Here is a 25,794-nt window from a genome sequence, read left to right as displayed (position 1 = left end):
ACGTGAGGAAAAACGTTTTTACGCAGCAAGTGGTGAGGACCTTGCCCTCACTGTTGATGGAAGTGATGGAAGCGGAGGCACTCAATGTTATAAAGGAGAGACTGGATAATCACTTGAGGGAAATAAACTTGCAGGGCTACGGGGATAGAGCGCGGGAATGGGACTGTCTGGATTGTTCTACAGAGAACCGTCACGGACTCGATGGGCCGAATGGCCGCCCTCTGTGCCGTTATGACTCTATGGCTCTATATCAAAATCAGCTCATCTGGCCATTTTCACTTTGCTGTTTGTGAGTGCTTGTTCGCAAATTGGCTGCTACGTTTCGTACATTAAATCAATGACTACATATCAACATTTGCTGTGTTGCGCTTTGAGACGCCTGGCACTATATAAATGCAAGTCTTTCCTTCTTTCTCACAGCATCAATTACTGGTCTGCCTTCGAGTTAACTGAAGGAGTTTTGTGCTCTTATCAATTGATGAATTATTTCCACAGATGAGGCCTCAGAAATGCTTTGTCACTTACATTTCGACAACAAAACTTTATCCCCACTATAAAATGCTGGGCTCCTGCAACTAAGTAGAATGATAAGCACGTGAAGTAATCACGAATCCATGAGTTTCACAGAAAGCATGTTTTCCTATGTAGAGAATATCAGTTGGTTATCCCATTGACCTGTGATGAAATGCAGGACCAGAAAGATGTCACTCGTAGAATCATAGAATCTCACAGAAGAGAAGAAGGCCAGTCGGCCCATCGCGCCTCCGCTGCCTCTCCGAATGAGCTCCCCAATTAGTCCTACTCACCAGCAGATGTTTCCTTTTGAACTCAATGTACAATATCCTTTTGAAAGTTACTATTGGACTTGCTTCCACCGCAATTTCAGGCAGTGAATTGCAGATCACAACAACTCGCTGAATAAAGGAATTTCTCCTCATCTTACCTCTGGCTCTATTGCCGCTTACCTGAAATATGTGCCCTCAGTTTACCAATCCTTCTGCCAGTGGACACAGTTTCGCCTCATTTACTCTAACAAAACCCTGCATGGTTTCGAACGGTTTTGCTGGAAAATAGTATCTTTGCAAGGCCTTGGTCACAAGTTTCAGGCTCCCCAGACATCCAGGCAGCAGAGAGTTGAAGGTGCATTCTATTAATTTACAGATATGAATGGCGTGTACTGGTTCAGCGAGAGGCCTATAACTAGAGAGAGAGGGTGCAACGCGAGTGTTTAGAGCAGAGGAACCAACTCCAGGCCGATCCTTTCCGAGGCACACAGGGCAACACGGCGGAACTGAATCGGCTAACTTCCCTCTGAAGGTTAACCCAAAAGACAGCAAGGCCTAACTGCAGCCCACTGCCTGACTGGGAGGAGTAGAGGTGGGATAAGTGTCGCACTTGTGCCAACATCCGTCACTATTATACGCTTGATTATGGTATCGACGATTTTGGCCGTTTGCTTTTTCTTTTTTTCTTTTATTGAAATATCTTGACAATGAAATAAACAGTCCGCCTAATCTCAGTCTTGTGCTTGTATTGTTCACACCTGCTTTACCCGACATTGTGACCTTTACTGATAGTGAATGCTCAGTGATGATGGGGAAAGGGTAGTGATTCCCATTCAGAAGTGATGAAGTGTGTGTGGGGGGAGGGACCCGAAATAGATTTCTGATACTGAAAGAGCTTCAGTTGCTTATTTAATGAATTTCACAATGAGACTGAGTGGGTATTTTGCGGCGTTTTTCAGCTCCTCTCTGAATTTACTCTGGGTCACTACATAGATACAGGTGTTGGTGCAGGAGCTGAGGAGCTGCAGCATTGCTCCTGCAGAGGCCGTGATATAGGCTGGGTCATTCGCAGTGTAATAGTTCAGGTTGCTAATTCGCTGATAGAGATAAAACACAACGTCTGTCATCCACAGCACTATAAAGCTGCCCGATATGGTGAAGAGTAAAATCATTGATTTTCTTCGGTTCTCCATCTCTGGGTCTTTGTGATCCTCTCCATTGCTGCGGCCCCGGAGGCCCCTGCGGACTCGACTGGCCACTAAAATGTATCTGACGGTCAGAGAATTGAGCAGCAATATCAGAACGAAGGGGACACAAGGAACCAGAATGCGGTGAAAGAGTTCGAACACGGTCCACGAGGGGGTAATGTACAAGTTCAGTGCCGTGCTGCATCGCCAGGGGACGTTATTAATGACAAAGCGAGGTTCAAACCGAAAGTACCAGGGGACACACTCTAGACAGGCCAGCCCAGTCACCGTGCCGATCACCACGGCCGCCGTTCTCTCGGTGCAATATCTTGTTTTCAGGCTTTGCCAGCATATAGTTACAAATCGATCAAAGGTGAACGCGACCGTTAACCAGACCGAAACCGTCGTGGCTCCATAACGCAGGAATTCATTGAGGCAACATATGGGAGTGGAGTCCAGTAAAGATCCGGCATAATAATAACAGACCCTAAACAATATCACATCGGAGAGAACGACCAGGAAATCGGCCGCTGCCATGGCCACCAGGTAGCGAGTGATGCATTTGGAGAGATCGCACTTTCCTCGACACAGGATCACAATCGCCACCAGGTTAACTGCAAGGGAAAAAAACAAGGAAAATACCCGAACAAACACAAAAGCGTCAATGAGAGCAGATTTCCCTGAGAGTTGATGTGTTGATGTTTTATCCAGCAATAGAAACCTGTCCCTGTATCCAGAGGTCTGGAATAATGATCCGGAGACACGAGTTAAAATCCCATCACTGCAGCTGTGGAATTTAAATTCAGTTAATTAAATAAATCTGGAATAATAACCTAATATCAGTAATGGTGACCATGGAACTACAGGATTGGAATAAAACTCCATCTGGTATACTAATGTCCTTCAGGAAAAGAAATTTGTTGTCCTTACCCGGGCTGGCCTATATGTGACTCCAGACATACAGATACGTGGTTGACTCTTAACTGCTGCCTGAAATGGCCTAGCAAGCCTCTCAGTCATACCAAAACAGCGAGTAAAAACAATAGGAATATAACCGGACGGAGCACGTGGCATCGACCTCGGCACCAGATTCGGAAGTGGCGAAGGCCCAGTGAACCAGTCCTCCTCACTAAAACCTGGGGACTTATGCCACAATTAGTAGCGCAGCCCCAGAGTCTAGTCATGCAACAGACTGACACAGTCATGCCGACAGAATCACACCTGTCAGCCTACATCCAAGACTCCTCCATCACTGTCCCTGGGTGTATCCTGTCGCACTTGAATTTCAGACCAAACAGAGTTGGCGGCACAGTTTATACAGTCGAGAGGGACTTACCTGGGAGTCATTAAAAATGTTCTCCAATTAAATATTGGGAAAACCGAAGCCATTGGTTTCAGTCCCTGCCAAAAATACTCCTTTCCCTAGGCATTGGCGCCATCCCTCGCGCTAAAATCTGCCTGAGGCTGAGCCACACTGTTCACAACCTTGGTGTCATATTTAACCCTGAAATGAGCTTCCGATCACATATCCGCAGCATAACAAGGGCCGCCTACTTCCACCTCCACAGTGTTGCCTGTCTCCGCCCTTGCCTCAGCTCATCAGCTGCTGACTCCCTTATCCATTCCGTTGTTACCTCTCAAATTGAATATTAAAAAACATTCCTGGCTGGCCTTCCACATTACACCCTATGTAAACTGAGGTCATCCAAAACACGGCTGCCCTTGTCCTAACTCGTACCAAGTCCTGTTCTCCCTTCATTCCTGTGCTCGCTGACCGACATTGGCTCCCGGTTAAGCAGCGCCTCGATTTCAAAATTCTCATCCTTGTTTGAAGTCCCTCCCTGGCCTCGCCCCTTCATATCTCTGTAATATCCTACAGCCCCACAACCCTCCAAGGTATCTGCGCCCCTCTAATTCTACCCTCTTGAACACCCCTGATTATAATCGCTCAACCATTGGTGACCGTGCCTTCTGCTGTTTTGTCCTAAGCTCTGGAATTCCCTACCAAATCTCTCCGCCTCGCTTCCGCTCTTTCCTCCTTTAAGACGCTCCTTAAAACCTACCTCTTTGAAGAAACTTTTGGTCAGTGTCAATTTTTTTGACTTAAAATACACTTCTGCAGAGCCTTGGGACGTTTTACTACGTTAAAGGCGCTATATGAATAGAAGATGTTGTTGTTGTTAACATTGACTCCAGGCCCCATGAAGTCTCTCGATTTCAGGCCAAACATGGGCATTGAAACATCTTGCTGATTAACGCGTGCTACCTTCCCTCAGCTGGTGAATCACTACTCCTCCAATTCTAGAGGTGAGGTGAGGGTGACTGCATTCAACATCAAGGCAGCATTTGACCGAGTGTCGCATCAAGGTGCCCTAATATAATTGATGTTAATGGGAATCAGGAGGAACATTTTCCATTGGATTGGGTCATACCTACCACAAATGAAGATGATTGTGGATGTTGGATGCCAAGCATCCCAGACCCAGGACATCGCTGCAGGAGTTCCACAGGGCAGTGTCCTAGGCACAGCCATCTTCAGGTGCTTCATCAATGACCTTCCCTCCATTATAAGTACAGAAATGGGGATGATCGATGATGATTGCTATTGCTGAGTGGCTTTCGCAACTTCAATGATAATGAAGCATTCCATGCCCACATTCAGGCTTAGGTTGATAAGTTGCAAGGAACATTCGCGATCCCCAACTGTCAGGCAATGACTATCTCCAACAAGAGATAGCCTAACCAACGCCCTTGACAGTCAATGGCAATACCATCGCCGAATCCCCCACCTTCAATATCCTGCAAGTCACCATTGACAAAAAACATTGCTGGACCAGCCAAATACATACGGTGGCTACAAGCACAGTTCAGAGGCTGGGTGCTCTGCGGAGAGTTACTCACCTCCTGCCTCCTCAAATCCTTTCTACCATCAACGGGAATCAGGTGAAACTCTCCACTGGCTGGAGTCATAACTAGCGCAAAGGAAGATGGGTGTGCAAGTTAGAGTCCAGTCTGCTCAGCTCCAGAACTCCCCTGCAGGAGTTCCTCAGGGTAGTGTCCTAGTCTCAAAAATCTTCAGCTGCTTCATCAATGACCATCCCTCCATCTGACTCTCAGAATTGGGGATGTTCACTGATGATTGCAAAGGGTTCACTTCCATTGGCAACTCCTCAGATAATGAAGTAGTCCATGCCCGCATGCAGCAAGCACTGGACAACATTCATGCCTGGGCTGATAAGTGCCAAGTAACAATCGTGCCTAATATGTGCCAGGAAATAACCACCTCCAAAAAGAGAGAATCTAACCACCACCATTTTACATTCAACGGCATTACCATCGCCGAATGCTCCTCCATTTACATCCTGACGTTCACTACTGACCATAAACTTCACGAGACCAGCCACATATATACGGTGGCTACAAGCGCAGGTCAGAGGTTGGATAATCTGCAGCGACTGACTCCTCTCCTGAGTCGCCAAAGCATTTCCACCTTCTACATGTCACAAACAGGAGTGTGATGGAATACTCTCCTCTTGCATCGATAAGTGCCACTGCAACAGTATTGAATAGCTCTACAACAAACTTGGAAAAGCAGCCCGCTTAATCGCTACTCCAGTCAACACATTAAACATTCACTCATTCCACCAATGGCGCATCGTGGTTGCAGTGTGTTCCATCTACAAGCTGCATTGCAGCAACATGCCAAGGCATCTTTGGCAGCACCTCCCAAACCCGCGACCTCTAACATCTCGAAGGACAAGGACAGCAGGCGTATGGGAACACCACCTTTGTGAGTTGGAAATAAATCGCAGTTATTTCATCGTCACTGGGTCAAAAACCTGGACCTGCCTCCCTAACAGCACTGTGGGGGTAGATTCACCTCATGGACTGCAGCAGTACAGGAAGGCGGCTCGCCAGCAAGTTCTCAATGGCAATTAGGGAACGGCAATAAATTCTGGCCATGCCAGCGACTCCCACATGCCATGAATGAATGATAAGAACGAAAATCGTAGAATGCCACAGCACAGAAGGAGGCCATTCGGCCCATTTTGCCTGTGCCGTCTCTTTTAGCAATCCAATTACTCCCACTCTCCTGCTCTTACTCCACAGCCCTGCAATTTTTTACTCTTCAATTATTTATCCAATTAGCTTTTGAATGTTACTATTGAACCTGCTTCCAGCTTCCTTTCAGGCAGTGCTTTGCAGATTATAACAACTCGCTGCATATAACGGTTCTCCTTATCTGCTACTGCCTCTTCTGCCAATTAATTTAAACCTGTGTCCTTTGGTTACCGACCCTCCTCTCACTGGAAACAGTTTCTCCTTATTACCTTTATCATTACCCTTCATAAATTTGAACACCTCCGTTAAATCTCCCAATAACCTTCTCTGTTGTAAAGAAAACAATCCGAGCTTCACTGAACTCGCAACCTAACTGAAGTCCCGCCAACCTGGCACGATTCTAACAAATCTCTTCTGCACCCACTCTAATATCTTGACGTCATTCCTGAAGTTTGTTGCCTGGAATTGGACGGAAGATGCCAGCTGGGGCCGAACCAATGTTCCATAAACGTTGAGCTTAACATCCTTACGTTTCCAAAATGTTCAAATGATATATCAGCCATTCCCTCTACCTCCACAAGTTAACATATATTCTGGTCCCTAATCGGCTCACCCTTCCTTTGTCTCCCAATTTGCCTTTTATACGATCGTAAAATACTTTACTTTTCCCCTTTATGTTGCTTGCTAATCTTTTGTCATATATTCTATTTGCCCCTCTTGTTTCCCTTTTCCAGTTCTCTTGTGCATGTTTGTATTCCCCTTGTTTCTTTATAGTATTATGAACCTGACATTTAACATAAGCCACCTTTAACTGTTTAATTTTAATCTCATAGTCATCCAGCGAGCTTTTATTTTGGGAGCCCATTCTTCCACCTCATAGGAATGTGTCCACACTGTACCCGCACTATCTCCTCCCTGAATGCCTCCCAGTGCTCAATCTTTGTTCCAAATCCACCTGGGCCAGATCTCCTTTCAATACCCAGAAGCTAGCCTTATTTCAGTGGAGGCTCTTCAGAGATGAGAAACAATCACCCCGACAAGTGCTGTAGTGGAGAGCTGTTCCTGCAACACCTCATCACATCAGTACATGACAGCACGAGGAGATAAAGTAACATAGTTTTAAACACTGAAGTATTTACAAGCATCCTGAGACAATGAAATTCCCATAGCATGGAGTGTGCTCACTGCCTACAATCCAGAGACAACTGCTTGCCATTGAATTATCAGAACATATAAAATATTGATCAGATCCTGTCGCAACCAGCCTGTGTCACTCGGCATAGTTCCCCACACACAGTGCAATATAAAGTTAGACATGTTCCTTCATTAGATACCTGAACTCCAACAGACCTGCTCAATCTGGAGCAAAGTTTGTGAGCGGATCAAGAAAAAACGAAATCACCACCGGGAGATATCGGCCCCTGGCGGAAATTCAACAAAAGTTCACCATTGGAGAAAAGACTCAGGTGAAATAACGAGGCATCGAATGTGCGATTGGCTGAAGGGGTTTCAGTAAATAGGCGACAGGACTGTCTAAATTTCCTTTACACTGAACAACCGTGTGGCATGGCTTACCGAGAACACCGGCTACTGCAATAAAGGCATAGTAAACGAATTCGATATGAAGAATTATGAATTGTTGAGACATTATTTGTGAGAAGCGATGATTCTGGTGGATGCTCTGGATGGCGCTCTAACCTGCTCTTCTCCAAGGAGCTTCTTTATACAGAGAGGGATCCCCCGCTGAGACTGGCAGGTTGCATAATCCCTCCTATTTATTAATGGATCCGAATATTCCTGAATGCATTCCATACATGGTGACACGCCAATTAAGAAAACATATTTGCCATCTCATTATGAAATCCCAAGATATGTACTCTGCTCAGGGGGCGCGCTGAGCTCAGGCAGCTGAACTAACCTGTTTAATTTTAGAGTGGGATTTCTGCATTAAACGTGGGCTCGTCCCTTATTGACTCATACAGCTGCATATAGTTGATTGTATGCTATATGTCCAAACTCCATCCGTTTAAAATATCATTTCAATACTTTAGAATACCTTGTTCAAAAATGTCTTTTTAATATTTCACTGTATTGGGGCGTCGCTGGTAAGGCCGATGTTTATTGCACATTCCGAGTTTCCCCCCTCCAGTTGGTGATGAGCCTTCTATTTGAATTGAATACTGGGCCTTATAGGGTTAAATTACCAGGACAATTTCCATAAACTTGGATTGTACACAACCACACCATGCTATTTCCTGTTAAAATCTTAATTTTGCAGCAGAGAATTCTTCGAGTTCTTTAAACATCTCCTGCTGTTTTAGATATTTTACTTTGATTATAGCGCTGTCCGTGTTATTAGACTGCAGAAATAAAGAATTCGATAGAATCATAGAATCTTACAGCACAGAAGGAGGCCATTCGGGCTATTGTGCATTTGCCAGCTCCTTAAAATAACTATCCAATTATTCCCATCACCTTCTCAATGAGGGAAGATAATAACTGCTGACCTTGCCAGCGACGCCCGCATCCAAGGAACGAATCTAAAATCTACTGGCTTTTTTCCCCAAATGCCCCACAATTGTTTCCACTTCAAGTATTTATCCAATTCCCTTTTGAACATTACTCTTGAATCTGCTCCCACCGCCATGTCAGGCAGCGCATTCCAGATCACGATATATCACTTTGTAAAGAACCATTCTCCAAATCTCCCCTCTGCTTCTTTTACCAATTATCTTAAATCTGTTTCCTCTGGTTACCGACACTCCTACCAGTGGAAAAATGTTTCCTTTTTAACACTATTAAAAATAAACTCTCATAATTATCAATAGCTCTATTAAATGTCCCTTTAAACTTCTCGGCACGATGGAGAACAATCCCAGCTTCTCTAATCTCTTCACGTAATTGAAGTCGCTCATTCCTGGAGCTATATTAATAAATCACCTCTACACCTTCTCCAAGGTCTTTACATCCCTCTTAATGCGCGATGAAGAGAATTGATCATAATACTGCAGCTCCGCCTTAACCAGTGATTTATAAATGTTTAGCATAAATTCCTTGCTTCGGTTCTCTGTTTCTCTATATATAAAGCCAGGTATCCTGCATGCTTTAGTAACAGTGTCAGCAACTTTTCCCGCACCTTCAAAGATTTGTTTACCTAAACCCCTGTTTACACACTCTCTTAGCAGTCCTTTTGAAATGTTACCATTTAATTGTTATTGCCTCTCCTCGTCCTTCCTTCTAAAATGCATTACTTCACAATTCTCAGCATTAAAATTGCATCCATCTGTGTCGGCCCTTTTCACCAGTCTGCCTGTCTCCTTCTGAATTCTGTTACTATCCTCCTCACATTTTATTATATTTCCTAGTTTGTTTAAAGTTTGCAATGATGCCCTGTGTACCCAAGCCCAGGTCGTTAGTATATTTTTGAAAAGAGCAATGATCCCAATAGCGACCCCTGGAGGACACTACTGCACACCTCCCACCAGACTGAAAAAAACAATCGTTCACCTCAACTCACTGCTTTTTGTATTGATTCAACACTGCCATTGCCTCTTAAACGCAGGGCTGCAATTTTTCTAACAAATCTTCTATGTGGCACTTTATCAAACGCCTTTTGAAAGTCCATATACAAAATCACAAACTGCACTACATTCATCAACCGTCTGCATCACTTCACCAAAGAACTCAAACAAATAAGAATTGCCTGTAACAAGTGTGTGTTGGCTGTCATTTATTAACACACGTTTATCCGAGTGACAATTAATGTTTCCCTGATTATTGTCTGTAAGAGTTTCCCCATTACTGATGTTTGGCTAACTGATTTGGTCCACAGATGCAGAAAGGCTGTTTTAAGTGGGTAGGCAGTGCTGCTGACCTGCTGAGTATTGCAGGAGTGTGAGCTGCCCTCAAACATTTTGCAAAGAAGATGCAGATGCGCCGCTCCAGCCAGTTATTTAATGATAAAATTTGAAAGTGTTAATAAAGATGTGAAATTAGACTGTATTGGGGGGACTGAAGCAAATCTGTGAATTGGGTCCTTTTGACTTTGGCGATGGTATAAAATGGGCAGCATCGGACTCGCCGCCCATCAGACATCTCTCCCGAGGGTTCTTTCTATTGGAGTCAGCATATTGTGGAACTGGTGGCTGCTCTGGTATCGCCGGTTCATGTATGCAGTGCCTATAATGTAGTAAAACATTTAACATGAGCGTTACACAAAACAAATTAACTCTGAAAACCATAAGGAAATATTGTGACAGTGACAAAACATATTTTTCAAAGAAGTAGATTTAAGGGAGATTTTTAAAGGAGGAAATAGAGTCAGGGAGGCGGAGAGGTTTGGGGAGGGAATTCCAGTGCTTAAAAGAAAGAAATGAAAGACTTGACTTTATATAGCGCCTTTCACCACCTCAGGGCTTTTCAAAACGCCTTACAACCAATTCAGTACTTATTTGAAGTGAAGTCACTGTTGGAATGTAGGAAATGTGGTAGCTACTTTGCGCACAGCATGCTCCCAAAAACAGCAGTGTGATAATGACAAGATAATCTGTTTTCATGATGTTGTTTGAGGGATAAATATTGGCCACAGGACACCGGGGTGAACTCCCCCCTTCTCTTCTTGGAAATAGTGCAATAGGTCCTTCGATGTCCAACTTGGATGGCAGACAGGACCTCGGTTTAACGTCTCCTCTGAAAAAATGAGACAACCGACAGTACAGCACTCCATCAAGTCTCTGCAGGGGGATTCTGAACCCATAGCCATCGGACCCAAAGGCAATAGCCCTACCAACTGAGCCACGGCTTACACTTAGGGCTTAGGTAGCTGAAGGCACGGTTGCCAATAGTGGAGCGACTAAAATTGGCGATTAATTGGAGGACTGCGCATATCTGGGGAGCTTTTTGTGCTGGAGGAGGTTACAATGTTAGGGAGGGGCGAGGCCATGGAACGATTTGAAAAAAAAGATGAGAATTACAAAATTGAGGACTTGCCGGGCCGTCACCCAATGTCGGTCAGCCAGCACGTAGGGTGTTGGGTGAACCGGACTTGCTGCGATTTAGCACATTGTCACCGAGTTTTGGATGACCTCAAGTTTACGTAAGGCTGACCGTGGGAGGCCAGCCGGGAGTGCACTAGAACATCCAAGTCTAGAGGTAACAAAGGCTTGAGTGCGGAATTGAGCAGCCGATGAGCTGAGGCAGTGGTGGAATCGGCCGATGTTACAGAGGCGGGAGCACAACATAACAACCAATCCGTGTTCAGATGTATTAGGAGGCCCAACAAGCAATAACATTATATCCTAATAATGTGTGCAGTATTGTTGGATAAAGTCCCAGCAAAGAATAATACATTTGCTGCATATTATCTCAGCTGATGAATCATGAAGCTGCAGTGTTGCTGTTCACTGTGCACAGCAATCGGTTATCTGGAGTTTGAGTCACGTTTGTGTATTGTTGCCTGTCTCACATTTCTGACATGGATCCGCCGTGGCTCAATGCATAGCTGTCCCCCCTCTGAGTCAGCGGAATGTCTGTTCATGGAGCCACTTCAGTGACCTGAGCACAAAGTCTAGGCTGACACTCCCGTACAGTACTGAGGGATGCCTTCACTGTGAGAGGGGTCGTACTGAGGGAGCGCTGCAGTGTCAGAGCATCAGTACTGAGATATTGCTGCTCTGTTGGAGGGGCAGAACTGAGAGAGCACCACACTGTCGGAGGGTCTGTACTGACGCAGTGCTGCTCAGTTATCGCTCAACCAGCCTCACTGAGAAGATTGTCTGTTCATTTGTCCCAGTGCTATTTGTGAGGGTTTGCTGCGTGCCAATTGGCTGCGGTTTGCCCTTGAAATACAAGAGCGCCGAATTGATTGGCTGCAAAGTAGCTTTGGGAAATGCTGAGGTTGTGAGAGGCTCTATATAAAGGCCAGTCTGACCTAATGCTAATGTTGCTTTGTCCAAGTAGCAGTATTCGCGTGAGCTGACAGTGACGTTACTGATTTCGGATCATTCTGTTCCTTGTAGTGAGTTTCCTGCTTTTGGCGAAGGGAGAATTTTTTTTAATTCAGATGGCGGATTGCGCATCCGGGAACCTTCTCCAAAGTCACGCTCATACACAGTCAATGATATCAATGGGCGGCAAAATAGAGAAGGCCGAGGATTGTGCGTTATACTCCAGCAATGGCTAGATCAGTTCCTGCGGCAGACAAAATATCATCAATGAGATTTGTGCCCAAGCCCTTCTGGATATCATCCTATCACGGTATGCTACAGCAAAGAAGGTGGACATTTGGCCCATTGTGCCTCTGACAGCTCTTTATTAGAGTTCATCAATTAATACCACACACCTGATCTTTCCCCATAGTCCTGTATTGCTTCCCATTCAAGTAGTTATCCAATTCCCTTTTAAAAATCACGATTGAATCTGCTTCCACCGCCCATTCAGGCAGCGCTTTCCAGATCACAAAGACATACTGTGTAAAAATATGTTTTGTCATGTCGCCTCTGGTACATTTGCCAATCACCTTAAAACTTTGTTCTCTCGTTACCGATCATACCGACTGCAAAAGCTTCGACAAATATGTAAAAAGAAAAAGAGTAGTGAGTACAAATTTAGGACCCTTTAAGTCAGAAACGGAAGAGTGTATAATGGTTAACAAGGAAATGGCCAAGCTATTAAACAAATTACTTTGGTTCCAACTTCGTGGAATATGACACAAGTAACTCCCCAGAAATGTAAGGGAACCAAGGGTCTAGTGCGAAGGAGGAATTAAAGGAAATTAGTATTTGTAAAAAAATAGTGCTGGAGAAAATAATGTGACTGAAAGCTGATAAATCCACAGGGCCTGATAATCCGCATCCCAGAGCACTAAACGAGGTAGCAATGGAAATAGTGGATGCTTTGGTTGTCATCTTCCAAAATTCTATAGATTATGGAACAGTTCCTGCAGATTGGAGGGTGGCAAATGTAACCCCATTATTTCAAAAAGGAGGGAGAGAGAAAACAAGGAACTACAGATCGGTTAGCCTAACATCCATAGTATGGAAATTGCTGGAGTCTATTATAAAGGATGTGATAACAGGACACTTAGAAAATACCAACGGGATTAGAAAAAGTCAACATGCATTTATGAAAGGGAAATCGTGTTTGACAAACCTACTGGAGCTTTTTAAGGATGTAACTTATAGAATAGATAAGGGAGAACCAGTAGATGAGGTGTATTTGGAATTTCAGAAATCCTGTGATAAAGTACCACAGAAGAGGTTTGTGTGCAAATTGAAAGCACATGGGATTGTGGGTAATATACTGGCATGGACTGAAAATTGGTTCACAAATAGCAAACAGGGTGTTGGAATTAATGGGTCTTTTTCGGGTTGGCAGGCTGTGACTAGTGTGGTACCGCAGGGATCAATGCTTGACCCCAGCAATTCACAGTATATAAATATCAATGATTTGGATGCGGGAACCAAATGTAATATTTCCAAGTTTGCTGATGACATGAAACTAGGTTGGATAATGAGTTATGAGGTGCATGCAAAGAGGCTTCAAGGCGATTTAGACAAGTTGAGTGACTGGGCAAATACATGGCAAGTGCAGCCTAACGTGCGAAAATTGTGAAGTCATCACTTCCGTAGGAAAAACAGAAAGGCAGAGTATTATTTCAATGGTGATAGATTGGGAAATGTTAACGTAAAAGAGGACCTGGGTATCCTTGTACATCCGTCGCTGAAAGCAAACATGCAGGTGCAGCAAGCAGTTAGATAGGCAAATGGCAACGTCTCCTTCATTGCAAGAGGATTTGTGTACAGGAGCAAGGATGTCTTACTACAGTTATACAGGGCCTTGGTGAGACCACACCTGGAGTACTGTGTGCCGCTTTGTCGACTTTCCTAAGAAAGAATATGGTTGCCATAGAGGAAGATTGGGTCGACTAGGCCTATCTTCAATAGAGTTCTGAAGAATTAGAGGGGAACTCATTGAAGCGTATAAAATTCTGACAGGGCTAGAAAGTCTGGATGCAGGGAGGATGTTTCCCCTGGCTGGGGAGTCTAGAACGAGGGGTTACAATCTCACGATACGTGGAAGGACATTTAGGACTGAGATGAGGAGAGATTTCTTCACTCAGAGGGTGGTGAATGTGCGGAACTCTCTACCACAGAATGTTGTGGAGGCAAATTCACTGAAAATATTTAAGAAGGAGATAGAAAGCTTTCTAGACACAAAATGAATCAAGGGGTATGTGGAGAGAGCGGGGATATGGTATTGAGATAAAGATGAGATATGAACATATTCAATGGTGGAGCAGACTCGAAGGTCTTATACTCTACACCTGCTCCTATTTTTCTATGTTTCTATTCCGCCACTAGAAAGAGTTTCTCCCTATTTTTTCTATCAAAATCAATCCCGATTTTGATCACATTTATCGAAACCCCTTAACCTTGTCTGCTCTAAGGGGAATATCCCAGTCTCGCAACAAAACTGAAGTCTCTCATCCCTGGTGCCATTCTCGTAAATCTCCTCTGCACCATCTCCTGGGCCTTGACATCCTTTCTAAAGCACCCAGAATTAAACGGACTACTCAGGCTGAGGTGAACCAGTTTTTTTTAATGCAAATGTTTAGCATAACTTCGTTACTTTTGTAATCCATGCTTTATTAATAATGCCGAGGATTCCACATGCTTTTAACAGCCTTACCAACTAATCCTGCCACCTTCAAAGATTTGTGTACCTATTCCCCCAGACCCCTCGCTTCCTGCACCCCCTTGAACATTGTAGTATTTAGTTTATATTGCCTCTCCCCATTCTTCCTAACAAAATGTGTCACTTCTCACTGCTCTGAGTTACATTTCATCTGCCATGTGTCTGCCCATTTCACCAGACTGTCTATGTCCTCCTGGTCTGTTACGATCCTCCTCGTTGTTTACTACATATCCGAATTTCGTATCATATTCAAGCTTTAAAAATATCCCCTATGCACTCAAAACTGTTCACAGTAATCGAGGTGTGTCCTCACCAAGGTCCTGTGCAATTGTAGCTAGACTACCTTACTCTTATACACCAAACGCCTTGCAATAAAGGCCAACATGCCATTTGCCCTCCTTATTGATTGCTCTACTGGCATGCTAGCCTTCAGTAATACTTGCCCGAGGATGGCCCAAATCTCTCTGAACACCAGAATTTAAAAGTTTCTCACCATTTAAAAAAGTTCTGTTTTTCCATTCTTCTTAAAAAAAAATAATAACCTCACATTTCCCTACAGTATACTCCATCTGCTACCTTACTTCCGCTTCACTTAGTCTCTCAATACCCCTTTGCAGACACTTTGTGTTGGCCTCACTGCATACTGTCCACCTAGTTTGTATCATCAGCAAACTTGGATACATTACACTCAGTCCCTTCATCTAGGTTTTAATATAGATTGTAAATAGCTGAGGCCCCAGCACTGATCCTTGCGGCTCCCCACTAGGTACAGCCTCCAGTCCTTCCAATTAACTGAAGTCCATCATCCGTGAATCATACCGATAAATCTCCCCAAGGCTTTGACATCCTTTCTAAGTGTGAGGCCCAAAGCTGTACACAATACTCCAGTTAAGGCCTAACCTATGATTTGCAAAAGTTTAGCCTGACTTCCTTTTTCAGTGCTCGATGACATATTTACAACGCCAAGTATCCCATAGGCTTTCTTAACCACCTTAACATCTGGCACCTTCAAAGATTTATAAATATGCACACACATCCGTTCCCTCTGCTCTAGAACACACCTCAAAATAATACCCTTTTAGATTGTACTGCCTCTGCATCTTGTTCCTCCAAAAGTGCAACACTTGAACATTTCACTGCATTAACTTGCACCTGACGTGTACCATTTCATAGTCTGTCTATGTCCTCCTGAAGCCTGCTACTGTCCTGCTCACTTTCCCAATTTGTGAATCATCCGCAAACTTCGAAATTGTACTCCCTATATCCAAGCCCACGTCATTTATACATAATGAAAAAATCAGTGGTCCAAATAATGAGTCCTGGAGGACGTCACTGCTTACTTCTCTGCAGTCAGAAATAAACATCCGTTCACCATTCCTCTCTAACACCTATCCCTTAGCCAATTACCTATTCAAGCTAACACCATTTATTAAATATTATGTGCTACTATTTTCCGACTAAGTTTGTTATGTGGTCATTTAACAAATGCCTTTTTAAAGTCCATATATACAAAATGTTTTGCACTGCCTTCAGCAACCTGGTCTGTGCTTCACGAAATAACTCAATCAGGTTAGTCAGACATGATTTGCTTTAACAGAGCTGTGCTGTCGGTTGCTTATTAACCCATGTTTCTCCAATTGAGAATTAACTTTCATCTTGACAATGCTCTCCAATAGTTTTCCCACCATAGATGTTAGACTGATTGGCCTGTAGTTATCAGATTTATCCCTCTCCTCATTTTGAACAGGGGTGTAACATTTACAGTCCTCCAGTCCACTGGCAGCACTCCCATGTCCAATGTTGATTGAAAGGTTGTGATCAGAGCTTCTGCTATCTTCACGCTTGCATCCATCATCGATCTAGGGTGCTTCCCATCTGGACCACGTGATTTGTTAACGTTGAGTGATGGCAACATATTTAGCACCTCTTTTCTAGTTAGTTGGACCAGATCCAATATCTATGATCCTCTCTTCTCTGCTGCAAAATTAACTTCATCCTATTTTTTGTGAGTACAGCTGTAATGCTTATGCAGTAGCTCAGTCCTCCCCACGGCCTCCATGTTAATTAATGAATGTGTTAAGTTATTTTGGGGAAGAGACATCTAACGAGGGTTATACGTGGATGCACATCTTTCTCTGATGGATTATTGACTAACAAGAGGTTGTAATACTCGCCCAACAGACATTATTACCGTTAGCTATACCAGTAAAAAACATTGATTTACACTGACCACATGTTCCCGACGCGATTAAACACAGTGGAGGTTTACAGGCAACTCTAGCCACAATGACGACCAGGAAACACTGCATCACCTTTATATCTGCTATTCGGAATTTGACAGTTAGCAGATGTTACCTTGTTGAAGCAATCCCGTGACTCAGAGCCGAAGCACAGTGAGGAAGTAGAAACAGTCAGAGACCCTTAAAAATGGTGTCCGTGAACTCTGGAATAAGGCTGAGCCCGCTCATCCCATTCCTGCTGGCAGTGAAGGTTTGGACGGGGCATAATCCAAGTTTCACTGGTTGAGTTGCGGAATGTTGAGAACGAGCAATCCCCACACCACTTCCTGAATGTCATTCAGGCGGCAGCTCATGTTGTACAAAACTTAACTAATGGACCACGGGGATGGTTACCAACTGCTAATACTATCGCCTTCATATGTGTGGATAGAGGCAATGAAATCAACTGAGAGACACTTGTAAGTATGTAAATATTTAAGATAAGGAATTAAATCTGTTAAATCTGAGCCCAAGCTCCCGCTATCATCTAAATGGGACTCTGATTCGTCCTTGTTGTAATATTCTCATTCATGTCATTCTCAACGAAAGTCACCCCAGACACGTCAAATATTTTCTTGCTGTCAAAAAACCGAACCTGAAGTTTGCAGTGTGTTGATATTTCTCGTTATTTGTTTGTAATTTTGTATATTTATCGTTTGGTTATAAATGAGCAGCCTGAACGGTTTGTGGGTTTGCTGCTTGTTCCCCTTTCCATTTCCAGCCTGTCTCTCTGTCTGTCTCCACCCTCCACTGGTGATCTAAAGCAGGATGACAAGTCATCCTTCATGGGCAGCAGCGGGGAGCAATAGTGTGCAACAATCCTTCGAGCTGTGTTTGAATCCAAGCCCCAGATATTGTGACACTTGTCCAGGGGATTGAGGCTCTGTCTAAAACCCTGTTATAGGTTAACCCCTTCTACAGGATATGAACCTAATTCCCAGCGTTTCAGGAGTGCTATCTGACACTGTGACAGTCAGTGCGCAGGCTTGACTTCAAACTGGAAAAAGAGGGAAAGGAAAGGAATTGAATTATTCGCGCCTTTCACCACCTCAGGACGTCCCAAAGCGCTTCACAGCCAATGTAGCACTTTTCAAGTTTAGTCATTGTTGCAGTGTTGGAAACCCTGCCGTCAATTTGCGTATAGCAAGGTCCCACAAGCAGCAATGCATAATGACCAGATAATCTGTTTTTTGGATGATTGGAGGTTAAATATTGGCCGGGACACAGAGGAGAGCTCCCCTGCTCTAATTCAACCTATTTCGTAAGTTTACTACATTTTGTCAATAAATGATACTTTTTGGTAAGAATACCAGCAGTTATTGTCATCTGAATGGATTTACGCTGTGGATCATTGGAGGGACTGATTCTTAGAGCTTTAAAGGAAACAGCTCGGTTTGATGGGGCTGTAATAAAGCACTTGTGTATGGTCCAGTCTGGGGTGCCCTGCCTCAGGAAGGATGTCAAGGCCATGTAGATGGCGCTGTAGAGACTTCCTGAGAGGCGACTTGAGGGAGAGGCCTTAATTACGAGAATAAACCAGAGAAATCAGGAAGCTGTTTACTGGAACAGCGAATGTTAAAGGAGCTTTCATAGAAGTGATCACAACCATGAGAGGCTTTGATAAGGTAAATAGGAAGAATTACACAAGCGGATTAATATTAAAAGAATAAGGGGAGGATTTACAACATTTTACATATACAGATGGATTTTTAAGATCTGCCAAAAGAACCAGATGTGAGAGGAGGAATTTCCTTTGACATAACGACTTGTTAAGATCTAAAATTCACTGTCTGAAAGGGTGCCGGAGGCAGATTCAATAATAAATTGCAAATTCAATAGGGTGAAGGCATCAGGATAAAAATCTGCAGTGCTATGTTCAAGGCAGGGGAGTGAGATGAATTGAACAGCTCATTCCAAGAGCTGGCACAGGCACGATGGGCCGAATGGCGTCTTTCTGTGATGGAAGATTCTATGATGTGATGATTCCAGAAACGTTGCTGGAACCTGAAAGCATTCAAATATTGAACAGTATAGTGCACAATTGTTTCAGCAAGAAAATTAAACTAAAAGGAAATGGGGAATGGGGAAATGGATTGTTTATTCAAAAATCCAAAACAGGCATGGATGGCTGAATGGTTTCAATGACCACAGTAAAATTTCGAACTATATCCCACTAAATTTCACAGAAAATATCTCTGAAAATGACTACAGCGCATCATATAGTATGCAACTTAATTAGTAAAGTTAATTCGCCTCCTGCACCAGCCTTCAACAGATTAACGAAGAATCCATTTGATTAACCCTGCTTCTCTAAACCATTAATGAACTTTTTTTTCATTTTGAGACATAACAGATTGACATATGATTGCTCTGAAGAATTGGCCTCTGCTCACAAGGAGAACTGTGGGTTATTGTACATGGACTTCAGTGCGAATAAAGTAACTGATGCAGGTGTTGGACTTCTGTGTCAAGTGTTGAAAAACAGCAACTCCAAAATCCAGTGTCTCAGGTGATTGTCTGTCAGCATTATGTTGCCACTTCCGGTGGATGATTTACAGTCTGGACTGAGAACGTGGGGATAATTCTCTTATCTCCTGGAATAGCTGCTCTTCGCAGTCTGCAGTTGATGACCCATGACCAGTGCTGTGATGTAACTATGGGCTTTCGCCTATTTAAGGCAAACATTTACACAAACTGAATGTTCTTGTGTTCACACTTGGTGTTTTTCCACATTCATCATAGAATCATAGCTTCATGGAATGGTACAGCTCAGAAAGTGTCCATTCGGCCCATCGTGTCTGTGCCGGACCTTTGAAAGAGCTGTGCATTTAATCCAACTCCCCTGCTCTTTCCCCAAAGACCGCAGATTTTCCATTTTCAAGAATTCAACCAATTCCCTTTTGAAAATTACAATTAAATCTGCTACCATCTTCTTTTCAAGTGCAGTCCAACTCATATCAACTGACTGTAAAAAAATGTTTCCTCAAGTCGCCTCTGGTTCTTTTGCCAATCACCTTAACACCTGTGTCTTTGGTTAGCGATCCTCCCGCCAATGGAAATAAGTTTACCTTTATTTACACAAGCAAACCCCTTGAAAATTTTGCACACCACTATTAAATCTCCTCTTAGCCTTCTCTGCTCCAAGGAGAATAACCCCAGCTTCTCCAATCTCTCCACATAACTGAAGTTCCTCATTCCTGTAAACATTATAACGGATCTCGTTTGCACCCTCTCCAAGACACTCTTCCTAATGCATGGTGCCCGGAATTGTAACAATAATTTGGCTTTAAAACTGTCTCTATTTATGAAGCCAAGCATTCCATATGCTTTTTGGCAGCCTTCTCAACTTGTCCTGCCACCTTCAAATATTTCCACATGAGAACCCTCAGGTATCTCTTTTCCTGCACTCCCATGAAAAGATTACCATTTAGTTTATACTGCTGTTACTCATTCCTTCTGCGAAATTGCATCACTGCACACTTCTCTGTGTTAAATGCATCTACCATGTGTCTGCCTATTTAACGAGTCTGTCTGTATCCTCCTGAAGTCGGTTTCTATCCCACTCACTGTTTACTACATTTCAACGTTTTGTGTCATTTGCAGACTTTGCAGTTATGCAGTGTACAGACAAATCAAGGTCCTGTGTCTGTATTAGTGCTTTTAAAAGAGGGGCCAACCAGACGTATAATTCTGCAAATGCTGCTGATCACACCCCATATGGAGTATTGCTTGCAGTTTGGTCATGTAGGACTACACACTCTCTTTTAATGTATGAAGAAAATGCTTAATTTGAGAGAGCATTAAAGTCTGCAAAAGTATCCTGACCAACATAGAGCCGAGAGAAAGGTTGAGGAAGTTGACCTTGCATTTCACTGCAAAGGGAGTTGTATCAAGCTGAATGGGTCAAAGGTCCAAGGATTATAATGATGATTGACAATTCTATTACAGGAAAACAGTGCACAGCGATAAAAGGTTCAAGGACCAGGGAGATACTTTGAACATAACATAAGAACATAAGAAATAGGAGCAGGAGTAGGCCAATCGGCCCCTCGAGCCTGCTCCGCCATTCAATAAGATCATGGCTGATCTGATCCTAACCGCCAATCCACTATCACAGAACCATCTCCAGAATCTAACAGAATTAGACATATGAAATAGGAGCAGGATCAGGCTACACGGCACCTGGGCCCACTCCGCTACCCACAGGGCCATGACCGATCCGAACCTAGACCCATGTCCAAATTCCTGCCCGCTCCCCATAACTTTTAATTCCCTTTACTTCGAGGAAACTGTCTATTTCTGTTTTAATTTTATGTAATGATGTAGCTTCTACAGCATTTTGGGGCAGCATATTCCATGGACCTACCACCACCTGAGTGAAGTAGATCCCCCTCATCTCATTTTAGAAAGAGCAGCCCCTTATTCTATGACTATGCCCCCTAGCTCTAGTTTCACCCATCATCGGGAACATCTTCCCCGCATCCACCCGATCCAACCCCTTCACAAGCTTATATGTTTCAATAAGATCGCCTCTCATTCTTCTGAACTCCAATGAGTAGAGTCCCAATCTACTCAACCTCTCCTCATATGTCCATCCCCTCATCCCCGGGATTAACCGAGTGAACCTTCTTTGTGCTGACTCGAGAGCAAGTATGTCCTTTCTTAAGTATGGACACCAAAACTGTACGCAGTATTCCAGGTGCGGTCTCACCAATACCGTGTACAACTGAAGCAATACCTCCCTATTTTTATATTCTATCCCCCTAGCAATGAAAGCCAACATTCCATTGGCCTTCTTAATCTCTTGCTGCACCTGCATACTAACTTTTGAGTTTCGTGCACCAGGACCCCCAGATCCCTTTGTTCTTCAGTACTTTCCAGTTTCTTGCCATTAAGATAATAACTTGCTCTACGATTTTTCCTGCCGAAGTGCATAACCTCACACTTTCCAGTATTGTATTCCATCTGCCAAATCTCAGCCCACTTACTTAGCCTGTCTATGTCCCCTTGCAGGTTTTTTATGTCCTCCTCACTCAATACTTTCCCTCCCATCTTAGTATCATCTGCAAACTTTGATATGTTACACTTGGTCCCCTCCTCCAAATCGTTAATATAATTTGTAAAGAGTTGGGGACCCAGCACTGATGCCTGCGGAACACCACTAGTTACTGATTGCCAATCTGAGAATGAACCATTTATCCCAATTCTCTGCCTTCTGTTAGATAGCCAATCCTCTATCCATGCCAGAATATTACCCCCAACTCCGTGATTTTTTATCTTAAGCTATAATCTTTTGTGTGGCACCTTGTCAAATGCCTTTTGCAAGTCTAAATACACTACGTCCACTGGTTCCCATTTATCCTCCCTATATGTTACTTCCTCAAAGAACTCCAGCAAATTTGTCAAACATGACTTCCCCTTCATAAAACCATGCTGACTTTGTCCTATTAAATTATGATTATCCAAATGTCCTGTTACTGTCTCCTTAATAATGGACTCCAAACTTTTACCTACCACAGATGTTAGACTAACCGGTCTATAGTTTCCAACCTTCTGTCTACTGCCCTTTTTAAATAAGGGTGTTACATTTGCAGTTTTCCAGTCTGCCAGGACCTTTGCTGAGTTAGGGAGTTTTGGAAAATTATTACCAATGCATCCACAATCCCTACCGCCACTTCCCTCAAGACCCTAGGATGTAAGCCATCAGGTCCAGGTGATTTATCCGCCTTGAGTCCCATTATTTTACCGAGTACCACTTCCTTAGTGATTTTGATCGTGTTTAGCTCCACCCCCCTTTAGCCCCCTGTTTGTCCAGTGTTGGGATATTCTTAGTGTCTTCTACTGTAAAGACTAATGTAAAATATTCATTCAGTGTTTTTGCCATCTCCATATTTCCCACCATTAATTTCCCAGTCTCATCCTCTAAGGGACCAACATTTACTTCAGCCACCCTTTTTCTTTTTGTATAACTATAATAAATCTTACTATCTGTTGTTATATTTTTTGCTAAATTACATTCATAATCTATCTCCCCTTTCTTAATCAATCTTTTTTTTTATTCTTTGCTGTCTTTTAAAGTTTTCCCAATCCTCTATCCTCCCACTAGATTTGGCTACCTTATATGCCCTTGTTTTTAGTCGAATACTATCCTTAATTTCTTTACTTAGCCACGGATGGCTGTCTTTTCTTTTACACCCTCTTCTTCTCAGTGGAATATATATTTTTTGGAAGTTGTAAAATAACTCCTTAAATGTACACCACTGATCATGTATCGTCTTACCCTTTAATCTATTTTCCCATTCCACTCTGCTCAATTCCGCTCTCATACCTTCATAGCCTCCTTTATTCAAGCTTAGCACGCTTGTTTGAGATCCAAACTTCTCACCCTCTAATAGAATATGGAATTCATCCATGTTATGGTCACTCATTCCAAGGGGATCCTTTACTAGGACATTTTTAATTAATCCCGTCTCGTTACACAGGACCAGATCTAAGGTTGCTTGATTCCTGGTCGGTTCAGTTACATACTGCTCAAGAAATCCATCCCTAATACACTCAATGAACTCATCCTCAAGGCAGCCCTGCCCAATTTGATTTGTCCAATTAATATGATAGTTAAATTCCCCCATAATTATAGATGTTCCCTTATTACAAGCCTCAACTATTTCCTGATTGATACTCAGTCCAACAGAGTTGCCACTGTTCAGAGGCCTATAGACTACACCCACTCGTGTTTTTCCCCCCTTATTATTCCTTACCTCCACCCAAACTCTTTCATTATCCAGATCTTTTGACCCAATATCATTTCCCTGTATTACAGGAAAAACCCAGGCGCTGCAGCACCACCGCTGAATGGAAGCTGTAATTGCAGTGATAAATCAGGAAAGGACTTGGGGTGAACTAGGTCATGGGCGTGGATGCAGAACAGGCGATATTCTATTGGTCGCCCAGATACACCCAGCCCGATATTCAGTCCCATTTATTTCAAGAGAATGGAATATCATGCCGGTCGGATAATGCGATGACACTCGTTCTGCGTCCCTGCCAAAGTCAAGTTCCACCCTTCTTGCATTTATATCGCGCCTTGCACGACCGCAGGACGTCGCAAAGCGCTTTACAGCTAAGTCGTTACTTTTGTGGTGTAGTCACTATTTTCATGTAGGAAACACGGCAGCGAATTTGATCCCAGATCCCAGATACAGCAATGTGATAGTTAATCTTCTTGAGGTGTTGCTTGAGGAATAAATATTTTCCAGAAAATCAGGTAGAAAAACGCTGCTCTTCTTCCAATCGTGCCATGAGGGTATTTTGTGTCCACCTGAGAGGGCAGAAGGGGTCTTGGTTTTGCTTATCATCCGAAAGACGGCTTCTCCGACAGTGCAGCACTCCCTCAGTTCTGCACTGGTACTGTCAGGCTGTATGAAAGGCACAAGTCCCTGACGTGGGATTTGAACCAATGACCTTCTTGCTCAGAGGCGAGAATGCTACATCTGTATCACTAATACCAGCAACTTTATTATTTGCCTATATTTGGTATCATGGAGCAACCAAAGGTAAGCCAATAGCTTTACTTTTAGGTCCTTTATAAACGAAGCAAATTTTCATTGCCTGTTTTCCATCATCATAGGTTTTCTTCGAGTGATCTCTGCACCAAGTGCTGCCCGAACCTTGCGTCCCTTCTTATTGAAATTAGAACAATAAACAGACTTCAACTTAACTTCAACCCGCTTGGAGACTCGGGTGCAAAGTACCTCTGTGGGGCTCTCTAAGATCGAAATGCTGGAATGGAAGAACTAAGGTAAAATGTGCCTGTGTATTCACCAAAAATTATCCAGGTAACACATGTGAAATGAAAGAAAACACTCATTTGTAAGTATTATGCTCAGTATTAGGACCACTGTTCTTTTTGTTATCTGTTAACGACGTGGACTTGCATATAGTGGCATAATTTCACAGTTTGCAGATAACACGAAACAGTAAGGAGGATCATAAAGGACTTCCGGAGGACATAGACAGACTGGTGAAAATGGCAGACAAATGGCAGATGCAATTTAAAACAGAGAAGTGTGAAATGATACATTTTGGTATGAAGAATGAGGAAAGAAGATATAAACTAAATGGTACAATTTTAAAGGGAGTGCAGAAGCAGAGACTGTACGTGCACAAATCTGTCAAGTTGGTGGGACAAGTTGAGAAGACCATTAAAAATCACGACGGATTCTTGACTTTATTAATAGAGGCATAGAGTACAAAAGCAACAAAGTTATGCTCAATATTTATAAAACAATAATTAGGCCTCAGCTAGAGCTTTGTGTCCAAATTCAGGGCACTGCACGATGGGAAGAATGTCAAGGCCCAGGAGAGGGAGCAGAGGAGATTTACGACAATGGTTCCAGGGATGAGGTAATTCAGTTATGTGGAGAGACTGGAGTCGTTCTCCTTGGAGCAGAGAAGGCTAAGAGGAGATTAGATTGATGTCTTCAAAATTATGAACAGTTTTGATAGAGTAAGTAATGACAAACTGTTTTCATTGACAGAAGCGTTAGTAATCAGGGAAAAGAAATTTAGGGTAAAAAATATTACGAAGCGAGTTGTTGTGATCTGGGATGCGCTGCCTTAAATTTCGGTGAAAGTTCATTCAATAGTAACTTTCAAAAAGGAATTGGATTAATACTTGAAGGCAAACAGGATAGTGTGACTAATTGGTCAGCTCTTTCAAAGATCAAGCACATAGAAATATAAAAGATAGGAGCAGGAGTAGGCCATTCAGCCTCTCGAGCCCGCTCT

Source organism: Somniosus microcephalus, unplaced genomic scaffold, assembly GCF_052327205.1.
Source record: "Somniosus microcephalus isolate GS21.2 unplaced genomic scaffold, FLI_Smic_1.0 unresolved_chr8, whole genome shotgun sequence".
Lineage (NCBI taxonomy): Eukaryota > Metazoa > Chordata > Chondrichthyes > Squaliformes > Somniosidae > Somniosus > Somniosus microcephalus.
This window is presented reverse-complemented; position numbering follows the sequence as displayed.